This window comes from Castor canadensis, chromosome 11 (assembly GCF_047511655.1).
Source record: "Castor canadensis chromosome 11, mCasCan1.hap1v2, whole genome shotgun sequence".
NCBI classification, from domain to species: Eukaryota; Metazoa; Chordata; class Mammalia; order Rodentia; family Castoridae; genus Castor; species Castor canadensis.
The window spans coordinates 135,933,413-135,945,748 of record NC_133396.1 but is presented as its reverse complement, the minus strand read 5'-3'; the positions used below and the strand labels follow the sequence as shown (position 1 = coordinate 135,945,748).

At 43.9% G+C, this 12,336-nt stretch overlaps 1 long non-coding RNA gene across 1 annotated transcript in view; it reads left to right on the top strand.

The window, feature by feature from the left end:
- LOC141413985 (uncharacterized) overlaps positions 1–5,343 on the top strand; it is a 34,821-nt gene extending 29,478 nt beyond the window's left edge. The window contains exon 2 of the long non-coding RNA XR_012439069.1: positions 3,427–5,343. This is a non-coding gene — a long non-coding RNA (uncharacterized lncRNA). The remainder of the gene's footprint in view (positions 1–3,426) is intronic.
- Positions 5,344–12,336: the final 6,993 nt, after the last annotated feature.

The following is a 12,336-nucleotide window of genomic DNA, read 5'->3' as shown; positions in this document are numbered from 1 at the left end:
AAGGGCTTAAGAACCCTTCCCCCTTGCTGGATCCTGTCACTTCTTGTCTCCTTCCTCCATGACTCCTCCATTACCCTCCGTGCTTGCTCTTCCTTAAATCCTGCCATCCTCCTGCCCACCTCTACTGCCATGCCTACCACGTCGAGACCCTGGAGGCCCTTCTCCCCTGCCCTTCACACATCCAGGAGGGGCCCCTGCAGGCTCCACCTACACCTGGTTCACTGATGGCAGCTCATATGTAGAGGGGGTGTACGGAGAGCAGGTTATGCTATAGTGTCCTTAACCCAAGTCATCGAGGCACAGCCCCTCCCTCCCAGCACCACCAATCAACAGGCTGAACTGTTTGCAGTCACAAGGGCTTTCGAACTGGCAGCCGACCATTCTCTCACTCTATACACTGACTCTAAATATGTCTTCCACATCCTCCTCTCCCACTCAGCTATATGGAAGGAAATATATTAACCACAAGAGAGACCTCTGTCACCAACTCCACCTTCATTACCCACCTTCTCCAGGCCTCTCTCCTCCCCTCTAAGGTTGGGATCGCCCACTGCCAGTCCCACCAAACGGATTCATCACCCATAACTATGGGCAAGTCTAAGGCAGATCAGGCTGCCTGACAGGCGGCAGGGAAGAATTACTCCACTCTGGCCCTTGCAAAGCCTCAGGACCAGACTCCTGAAGCAGCCCATGAGTCACTCCCTAGACACACTCTCCTTTCATATCTACAGTCTATCTTCCACACTAGCACTCAGAATCTCAAGTTTTTCTTAAATTCATTCTTCCCTCTTACCCCGGAGGATTCCCAATATCTACACCATCTCACCTCCACTTGTCCCACTTGTCAAAGGACCAACCCATACACCCCTCTAAGGCCTGGCCCATTCCCTACTCACCAGGCCAGGGGACACATCCCAGGGGCGGATTGGCAGATAGACTTTACTAATATGCCCAAGGTAAAGAAACACAAATACCTTTTGGTTTTTGTCTAACCTCTCAGGGTGGTTAGAGGCCTTCCCAAACTCTAATAAGAGGGCTTCAAATGTGGTATCTATTATTGTAACCCACATCATTCCTAGGTTTGGGATGCCTACCTCTTTCCAATCAGATATTGGCCCAGAGTTCACCTCCCAGGTGACCCAAACAATTATCAAGGCCCTTAATATCCCATGGCAGTTCCATATCCCTTACCAACCCCCTTCATAAGGAACAATAGAATGCTCCAACAGTACACTAAAGGAGATTCTCACCAAACTTACCTTAGAACTACACCTAGACTGGGTTCAACTCCTTCCAATAGCCCTCTTCTGCCTACGGGTGCTCCCACGGAAGCCCACACAAATATCCCCTTTTGAGTTAATGTTCGGTCACCCAGCTTTGCCTCCGGGGATCACCTCTGCCATGGGCCTCCTCCTGGGACACCTTGCCTTTCCCCTGCTCTCCTTCCTTCAAACCCAACTGTGGAGACACCATGATACCTTATCTCCGGACCCTTCACACACTCATCTCTCTTTCCCTTTGAACCCAGGGGATTGGGTCTATTTCTCTCCCCCTTTCCCCAAAAAGAAACCCCTCACCCCAAAATGGAAAGGGCCCCTTAAAATCATCCTCTGCACTCCTACTGCAGCCTGATTAAAAGAGACTCCAGGAAAACAAACATCTTGGATTCATATTTCCAGGCTAAAGCCAGCCTGATCCCCCAGAGACAACTGGCAGAGCGATCCCAGTGACCCTTTGCCTTCACTCCCTGCCTTCATTTGCACCCCTTTCCCTGGAGACCCCTTGAAACTTCACATCTCTCGGGTTCATGTTCCCTCCCCGGCCCCCAAGGATGTGCCTTGACTCTCTCTTTTTATTCGCTGTTCTCACCCTCCTCTCCATGAGTGGGCAGGCTAACACTGGAGGGTACTTTTGGAGGTTTAAGATATGGGAGACCTACACTGTCTCACAAACCTCTATCACCAGTCTGGTGGGCACCGGAGACTGCCCTCCTAAGAGGTGCCAGACCCCTCTCTCAGTCCCCTTCAAACCCAGGAGTGATAGTGACTTTGGATGCCATTACCCTTTCTTCTCCCAGACTAAGGACTACTGCAAGAAGGGGGCACCATATACCCAGGAATATGGGGGATGTCCCTATTGGTCCTGTAACATCTACCAGGTACTGAATTTAAGGGGCCCAGACAATGAATTCTTCCTTTATAGGGGACAAAATGGGACCATCGTGGCCCACATCCCCAACCCATGGGATAACAGATGGGTTCGGGGTCAACTGATAGCCCTCTATGCTGGGTGCACTGCCTCAAAACCCTCAACTCACATTATGATTTCCAGGCAGCTCACCCTTCCAATCCCTACTCAAAAAGAGGTGACTTTGGAGGTCCTCCAGTCAGAACAAAGCCTACAACAGGCCCTTCAACAATCCTCCACCCCTACCTGGCTCCAACTGTTCCAGGCTTCACTCCAACTCATGAACCTTGCCACATCCATTAGTGTCATTGACTGCTTTCTTTGTGCCTCCCTCCAGGGTGCTCTGTGGGCTGCAGTTCCCATTAATGCTTCATCTTCTATCAAGGCTTCCCCTGCCTTATGGAACTCCTCATGCACTCCTCCCTTGCCAGCAGTACCTCTATGGGCACCTGACTCTACACAAGTTCCCCTTTTTACACACACCTGTTATACCCCGCTCTCAACATCTTGGTCCAACTTTTCTCTCTCCTGTCATATCAATGTCTCGGTTACAGCACAACTGGCATCCCCCTTGGTGCTATATTTCTGGTACCACAACACCCTACACTCCTACATAACCCAAACTACCCCCGGGCCCTGCGTACTGGTAATCATAGTTCCCCAACTTACTCTTTATGGGGAAGCTGAATTCTCCCTCCTATTTGGTGCTCAACCAAAGCCCGCTGCCTTCTTGCCTGTTATGGTGGGTATAAGTTTGGCAACCTCTGTTGCTGCCGCAGGCTTCGCAGGGGGAGCTCTTGGCCATAGTGTTATTTTAGCAAGGGACTTTGAGGTGCGCTTACTGATCACCCTTGAATCCACCTCGGCCTCACTGGGCTCCCTTCAGCATCAGCTCACCTCTGTAGCTCAGGTGGCCTCCAAAATCATAGGGCCCTGGACTTCTTAACAGCAGAAAAAGGGGGCACCTGTTTCTTCCTCTGGGAGGAATGTTGCTATTATGTTAATGAGTCCAGAATTGTGGAACAAAATGTCAAAAGGTTAACAGAGTTGCCCGAGGACCTCCTAAGGAGACCCAGTAAAAACACCTTAACCAACCTGCTGAGCTCTCCTCTTGTCACCTGGCTCCTGCCTTTCTTGGGTCCTTTGCTTATGCTCATTACTCTCTGCACCCTCCTACCCTGCTTACTACAGTTTCTCAGATCTCAGGTGAACAGAATCTCTAACAAAATTTTCAACCAGCTTCTCTTTCAGAGATATCACCCCCTCATAGCTCAGCCAGAGGACACCCATGATGAACCCTACTGGGACACTGGACTATGAGCCACTTCAATCCCTTACAAGGCATCTACTGCAGTTCCTTGATTCCCTACTTGAGGACAGCTGGCTAATACTTTCCATATGAGGCCCAGAGGAGTGGCTGGAGACCATTTACGATCTATGGCTACAGGGAACCTTTATCGAATTCAGGGAAGAGGAAATTTTCACCTTTGGAGCCTGGGTGTATGCCGTTATGAGACTCACTACTCCGATGCCATCTGCCAACTAACTCTCCCTTCCCCTACACCATCCCTTGCCAGCTCGAAGAAGCCAGAGCAAACACAACGCACCCCTTCCTTAACAAACAAAAAAAGGGAGGAATGTTGGCAATAATGGCGCTGATAGGTTTCGGTTCTTACTGCACCCTTAAGCTTCCATTTCCAGGGTCACGGTCCTGGCTCAAGTCTAGCTTGAATCCTCCTTCTGCCACAACCTCCAATCAGCATGAACCATAAGATCCTAACCAATCAGATCATGCTGAGTCCCACTGAGGGGTATTTAAGCCCTTGCCCCTCCTGCTTCTCTCTCTCTCTCCCTTGGTTCTCTCCCTCTCCCACTCAGAATAAAGAGTCTCTTGGCCAGATCACTCCTTTCCACGTGGTCACTTTGGGGCCTACATTTCCAACAGTTCATGCTTGCAAACAGTATATGTAAATTTAAGCCTTAGTGTATTATATACTTTCTACTAAATGTTGGATATCAGTGTTTTTGCCTCAGTTTACCACTAAATAAGAAGATAAGCAAGCATTCCTGTTCCTTTGAGAAAACAGCAATTCCAAAATAGAGGAGATGGACCTATTCAGATTATAATACAGATAAACATGGAAATGTTCTGTGTAGCTATATTAATAAACAAAAATGTAATTTTCTTTTTTATAAAAATGGAGAACAGGAAGGCAAAACAGGTCTTGTCTAGGGTTGTTAGTAGTGTGAAGGGGAGGATCCAAGGAAATGGTGCAGGAGGATGATTATGGTGGAAATATTATATACACATGTATGTAAGTGAAGAATGAGACCTGTTGAAACTATTCCAGAAATGGGGGAGAGGGAGAATAAAGGAGAATGATCAAGGGGGTGAATTCGACTATGATATATTGTAAGAACTTCTGTAAATGTCACACTGTATCCCTAGTACAGCAATAATAACAAAATAAAAAGCAAACCCAAAAAACTCCAGTGGAATGCATTGTTACTGCTTATTTGTACTTTGTGCCTGAAAACAGTATAATGTATTGTTAATGCCTCATAATTTATTTTAAATTATGTATACCACTACTTTATTAAAACATTTCCTTATTGGTAAGCTTTGATGTTTATTCAATTTTAACACTACAATCCAGGATTCTCCATATACCTGTAAATAATATATAAGGCACAACACCATTTAACATAATTGTTGTCTGCTTAGGTCTCTTCTTCTAAGGCCTGGATTTTTTAGTCTCTTTTTTCCCTAGTTTTGCATTTCTTTCTTTTTTAGTTGTTGGTATTGTCTTTAACTTTTGTCTCTTGAGGACAAATAATCATGTTAGTTTTTTATCTGTCAATTTTAAAGCAAATAATTGCCAAGATAATGTTTTTAAACATGCTGCCTTTCTCATCATTTTCAACTTATTTTGTAAATGGAATATTTCAAGAATGAAAAGTTATATAAACCATTAAAAAGCTATAAGATACACAGAAATTATATTAAAACTAAATAGATATATTTGCTGAAGAAAAATTAAATGCCTGTAGAGAAGGAAATATTGTTTAAGTGAGAATTAAATTATTTGTTTTGTCTGTTATCATAAATAGAATATTTGCAAATAAAAACATGTTCAATGGATGATTACCACACTATATTATAAATGTGTTCAATTTCTGCACTTGTGTTACAACTTCAGTTTATTGGTATATTCTGATACAATGACCAGTAATATACCATTATTTGTTCATCCTGAGAAACAGAGTAAATTTGTGTGTGTGTGTGTGTGTGTGTGTGTGTGTATACTCAATGCCATTTCCTCAAAAGGTAAATAAGTCAGAGAGCCAAACTAATATGCCTCTTCTGTAAAATGTTACATAAGATTATTACTTACTATGAGTTATTATAGATGTGTAACAGAGAAGACAGAAACTTACTTTTGCCTTCCCTCCCTAAACCTATCCTTAATCATTTAGTGACTCAGATGCACCTATAATGCCTCCTCCTCTCTTTAGGACATATGAATTGAATTTGAGAAAAGTAACATGTTTGACTGAAAAGAAAATGCAGATGTTTACCCTAGGAATTCAATATCCAGTGCTAAAGAGAGAAAATCCCCACCCAAGAAGGGGATTTCCTGCCCATTGTCTCACTGCAGACCCTTTATGTCCCAGGAAAGCCCTGCACCCCTGGGGTACTCATTGTTTTTCAAGATCAGAGCATTATAATTTGTATTCCAATGTTTATTCTCTCTACATGTTGTCAAAATACACTTTTAATATTTTTATCTAGATGGTACATTTTAGTTCTTTGCTTTTCTGTTATACAAACATCCTTATTCAGACATCTCCATAATAGAGGAGGAAATGCAATTACTTACATCTTAAAGTTCCTAGATCTAAAATTCAAAGATTCCATTTTAAATAGCTTTTAGATCATTCTAGGATTGTTTCAGTCTTTTATCTGAGTTTTTTTGTACTAATTCATGTACTTAGAACACTGTTAGGACCTGGAATCCTTATCTTATCTACACAGGGTGTTTGGTACTGGTTTCTCCAACAAGGGGGTTGGGGCCCGCTGAGACCTCCTATTCCTTTCAAACATAAAATTAAATTACCACCTTCAAGAGCACACTGGAATAGCATTGATTAAAGTATTGAATCATTATTCTTTTGAAATTCAAATAAGTAAACACAGAAGATTATATATTACAACATTTGAAATGGTAACAAATTGCTGGATATTTGTAAATGACCAAATATTAATATAAATATATCATAATTTTGAGTTACAGAAGAAAATAGATTAAAATAGTGCAATAAAAGTAGTACTGTTACCAGAAAAATGGCATTGAAAATTTACCTTGGTTCTTGTATACATCAGGGGAAGAATTCAAGCAAGATGCAAAGATGCAAGAAAATTAACAGCAAAGTTTATTAGGAAAGCAATATGCTTTCAACAGACTGAAAGCAAGTTGTTTCTAGAGTGAGAGTAATGGGGTCAGGGTAGAGAAAGAAAGAGAGACATTTCTTGTTCCCCAAAAACTCAAAATGGTGGTCTTACATCCCATCTGTTCCTATATTGGAGAGCTAGGGGGATGCACTGATCAAAGGTAGTGGATTTTGGTAGCTGAGATGGCTATTAATACAGGGAGTGATCATTTTGGCCCCTGGGATGATTTTCTGGGTTTGGGTCATTGTCTTATTAAGAAAGATATTGAATAATTTACTAGTTCCTGTTCTAATTGATAGAGAATTTCTGTTTAAAAATTCCTAACCTTTGCTTTATGTTAGGTGTTGATGTTTAGGGTATGATTACTCTTGGATTAAGAGTATATTACATTTTAGAGTAGTGGCTAACTTCAAATCACCTTGTGATAGCCACTGGGCTCTGGCTACCTGATCTTAAATAGAGATTAGTGGATTTGCGAAGGTAAATTAAAATGATTTTTTTCCATGTCTTTCTCTTGAGGCCACTGCTTACGTCTACTTGCTACCTGTCAATTGTACTGAATGTGTACACTTATATTATGTTATATATTACAATTGTACATATTTTAATTATATGTATGTATATATAATAAGGTTTTATTAACATGTTTTTTCCATAACTGATTATTTGATAAGTATTTGATGGCAGTAAGTTTAAGATTGTCCTTCCAAAAATAATTTTGAATGAAGCTGTTGTCCCTTGCAGGTATGTGTAAAAGTTCTTAAATGCCCAGCTAGAAAATACTGAAGTTGCCCTTTTTAGTCACCCTTGTAAAAATGAAAGATCCCAGGAAAAACATATTAGTTAGAGCTTAGGAAGACTTAGTGTGGCAGGAATGCAGGGAGAGGGAAGAGAAATAATGAGAGGTAATGTGTGCAACAGTGAAACAAACAAATAAAAAACTGGATTTGAGGAATATCAAGTAGCACCTGGGGTGAGACCAGAGAAGGGTTACCTTGCTTGAGAGGTTAAAATGGCCAGTGAAATAATATGTGACCATGTATGAGACAAGCTGTAACCCCCCATTTCTGTAACCTGCTCTAAGTGGTATATAAGGAAAGCCCTTTTGTTCTCAGGGCTCAGTCTTGGGATGCCAATCTGCTTAATGAATACCAGCCTGCTTAATAAACTTGCTTCCCAAAACCTTTGGTGCCTCATCTCTCTATTGGAAGGCTCAGACAGAGCCTGCAGCATTTCTGGGGACTTGTGTCCAAGATTCAGTGGCAATATTTTCATCTCCTTGTCTCAGGCTCAGCATCCCCTGCCTGGTGGGAGGACTGACCCTGCCAGGCACCACCGGATGGCAGCTGATGTGAGTGGAGGGAACTTTTCTCCCAGTGAACTGAGGAGATAGTTGGTGGCACAAAGGAAATTAGAAAGGCTTGGAAACCAACTTTGGAGCCCCGTTCATCAGACTGGTAAAAACCCAGGTTCAAATTTAGGCCTGCCTTAGGAGGCAGAGACAGAGTCTGATCAACTCCAAGAAACACCTGAGTAATCCCTTTTGGGGATAAAACCGTCTTTTATGTCCAGGGAGCAGAGTGGAAGTTACTGTGCTGTGTGAGAGTGTATGAAAGTGTGAGCCTGAGATGTGGCCCAATGGCAAGGTAAGTGCACAGTCTCTATCCATGTTTCCATGGCGATCCTCATATAGTCTATGGTGTATGGCTGCTTTGGGGTTCCAGTCTACAGTTTATACAATCCCACTATGGCTAAGTTGTGCCTATGTCCTCACAAGGGGAATGGCCTGAGACAAAGTGAGTGGTGTTATTTGTTTTCCCCTTTGTGTCAGAAACGAGGACCCCTTACCCCCTCTCCACAGCCCTCATACCTTCCATTTCTGTCTCTGTCTTGACTGTTTGTAACTTGAGGAATGGGAGGAGGTCAGAGTAAGAACACTCCTTGGGGACATATGTGTAAGAACTTTAAAAAGGGATTTAATGGAGATTACAGAATCAAGCTGACTCCTGGCAAGCTTAGGACATTCTGTGAAATAGACTGGCCTGCTTTTGGTGTAAGATGGCTCTTGGAGGGGTCACTAGATAAGGTCATACATAGTCAATAGAGTTTTTGAAGTGGTTGTAGGGCAACCTGGACACTCAGATCAATTTCCTTATATTGATTGCTGGCAGGCTGCATTCCTCAGTTGACCCACGTGGCTAAAGCATGCTTCCTAGAGGAAGCATGTAGGGTCATGGTAGCCAGGGTGGCAGCAGCTTCCAAGTGCAGGGGAAAATGTAAAAAGCCAGAGAAAACCATGTTAGCAGGGGATCTTGAGGAGACCCCACCCTGTTATATGCCTCTGTACCCACACTTGCTACCGCCTTCCATCCCTTTGCCTCAACCCTTAGAAGGAGAAGCAGCATCACAGAGGGAAGCTCCAGCAACAAATATGCCTACAAGCCTGGGCCCAAGAGTCCTTGAGACTGCAACAACCCTACTTTCCTCAGACCCCATGAACCTCATGCCCACTCAGCCCAACAGTCCTCACCCCATAGCTCCTTGCAAGAGTGGCCTGTAGGTCCAACCAGGAACATTTGAACAGTCCTAATACAGGCCTAGCCTCTCCCCTGGAACCCACTACCCTGCAGATGCCCCTGAGAGAAGTCCAGGGTCCAGTGTATTATGACCAGCATGGTCAGACACAAAGAGGAAGGCAGACATTCATCTACCAGCCCTTTACCACCACAAACCTCCTAAACTGGAAGCACCAATTCCTTCATGAAAAAGACTGAGGTTCTGATTAATCTAATGCAATCTGTCATCCAAACTCATAAGCCCACCTGGACAGACAGTTGACAGCTATTTAATACTGAGGAACACACAGGAAATCAATGTGAGTCAATGCCCTGTATAGCTATCCTTATCTCAACCAGCAAAAACCCTTGTTCCTTCCTATTATTGCTTATACTCTCTCTACAACAAAATTAGAAATAAGGGCAAAATAGTTTCTGCTGGGTATTGAGGGGGGGGAGAGGGAGGGGGCGGAGTAGGGGGTGGGGGCAGGGGGGAGAAATGAACCAAGCCTTGTATGCACATATGAATAATAAAAGAAAAATGAAAAAAAAATAATACTGAGGAAAGATGCTGTATAACCTTGGTGGTTCTAAGTTGCCTGCAGGCACTTTAAATGCTTGACACTATGCTCAGGGCCAGTTCCCTGAGGAGGACCTCCATTGGGTCCTTAATGATGACTGAGATTGCCAGCAGATTGAATGATATCTGGAGGCATTATTAGGAAGCATGAAATAAAGCATGAGTTCCTCTACCTTCCTGATTACCCAATGGCTTGGGTGGGTAAAGACTTGCTGTGCAAACTAAGGGCCCAGATAACTTTTGAGTCTGATGGCATGGCAGCCTTAAAGCTGAGAGGGCCTGAAGCCAAGATTCTAACTCTAATGGTTGCAGAGGAGGAGGAATGGCAGCTCTATGCCTCTAAGAAAGAGATTCCTGAAATGCCTGAGCTTCCCTCTAAGATTCCAGGGATATGGGCTGAGGACAACACCACCCCCGCCCCCCAGACTGGCTCAGAATGTACCTCCAGTGATAGTAAAATCAAAGCTAGGAGTCATTCATGTTCACTATAGGCAAACCTGCATTCCTTGCAAGGCCCAAATTGGGAATCCAAAAGCATCTTGACAGACTCTTAAGTGTGGGATTCTTCAGCCTTGTCAGACTCTCTGGAACACTCCCTTACTACCTGTCTAAAAACCAGGGACTGAAGACTTTAGGCCAGTTCAGGACTTCTGTGCAATCAACTCAGCAACTGTTACTTTACACCCTGTGGTCCAAAACCATATATGCTTTTGGGCCTTATCTCAGCTAGGGCAAAGTTCTTTTCCTGCCTAGACCTTAAGGACACATTTTTCTGCATCTGCCTGGCCCCACAGAACCAACCCATATTTGCCTTCCAATGGAAAAGTCCTAATACTGGAGAGAAGGGACAATTGACTTGTACTTGGTTTCCATACCCAAAGGCTTTCTCAGCCAACCAGCATGGCTGCACACTCCTCCAGTACATAGATGACCTTCTGTTGGCTGGACCAACTCAGGAGGATTATATGGAAGGAACTCACCTCCTTCTCTCCCTTTTGTGGATGGCAGGATATAAGGTTGCCCAAAAGAGGGCTCAGATTTGTCAAATGTCTTGGGTTTCACCTATCACAAGGACAATGTAGACTGGGCCTTGAGAGGAAAAAGGCTGTCTGTTCCATTCTAGCCCCCAAGACCCATCAACAGATTAGAGAATTTCTAGGGGTTGCAGGTTTCTGCCTGATCTGGATCTCCAATTACTCTCTCAGCAAAACTCTTTTATGAAGTCACAAAGGGTGACAGAAACACATGGTGTGGGGCAAGGAGCAAGAAAAGGCCTTTAAAGAGATTAAGAGGGCACTCACAAATGCCCCTGCTCTGGACTCACCAGATATGATGAAGCCCTTCTTCCTATATGTACATAAGAGACTGGGGACAGCTTTAGGAGTCTTGACCCAGCTGCTATGCTCCTGGCACTGCCCAGTGGCCTATTTATTAAAACAACTTGATGCAGTTTCCCTGCTTGCATTCCCTGGTGACCACTGCCATCTTGGTGGCTGAAGCAAACTAACTTTGGTACAAGAACTCACAGTCTGAGTTCCCAATCGTTTTGACTCTTATGGAATATAAAAAAATTATTGGCTGAAAAACTCCCAAATGGTCAGATATCAAAGCATGTTATGTGAAAACCTGCATATCTGGCTAGAGGTTGTTAAGACTAAACCAATCCACCCTATTGCTGATTGATTTAGGCCCACTGGAGCATGACTGTTTAGAGGCTATGAATGAGGTGTTCTCCAGCCAGCCAGAATTGAATGATCAGCCTATCAGTCATCTGGGCATTGAGTATTTCACAGATAGCAGCAGCTTTGTACAGAACAGCACATGTTTTGCCAGATATGCATTAGTGACTCTGGACACTGTCATTGAAGCATGTCCACTGCCAGTTGGGACCTCTGCACAAAAGGCTGAGCTTATTACTCTCACATGGATGCTTCCACTCACTGCAGGAGTACAGGTAAACATCTACACAGACTCAAAATATACCTTTACTACCATTCATGTGCATGGAGTCTTATGTAAAGAAAGGGAGCTGATTAACTTGGGAGGAAAAAGTGTTAAGTATGGACAAGTAGTTCTGGAATTGCTAGAAGCTATATGGGCCTCTAAGTGATCATCAGTCATGCACTGCAAAGGTACCAGAGGGGGAGACAACAGATGTTCAGGAAACCAAACAGCTGATAGGGAAGCCAAGCAAGCAGCCCTCACAGGAGGACAAAACCTCAGCCTCACTGACAGCTGCCTTGTTTCCCTGCCCCTTATCTGAATGGGATCCATGGTATATTTCACAAGAACAGGCTTGATTTGAGCTAGAAGGAGAAAGTTTCCTGTCATGTGGATGGTGGAAATTTGCCAAAGGCCATATCGCAATTCCAGAGTTGTGGGTTCCCACATTAGTCAAGCAATTCCATAAAGGAACTCACTCAAGGCAAAAAGCTCTTGAGACTACCTTGGCCCAGCATTTTTACGCCCCAAGCTATTTGGCATAAGTCAAACAGTATGTGAGAGGTGCAGTGTGTGTGCCAAAAACAACCCCTGACAAGGGCCAAGAGTGCCTCCCAGGT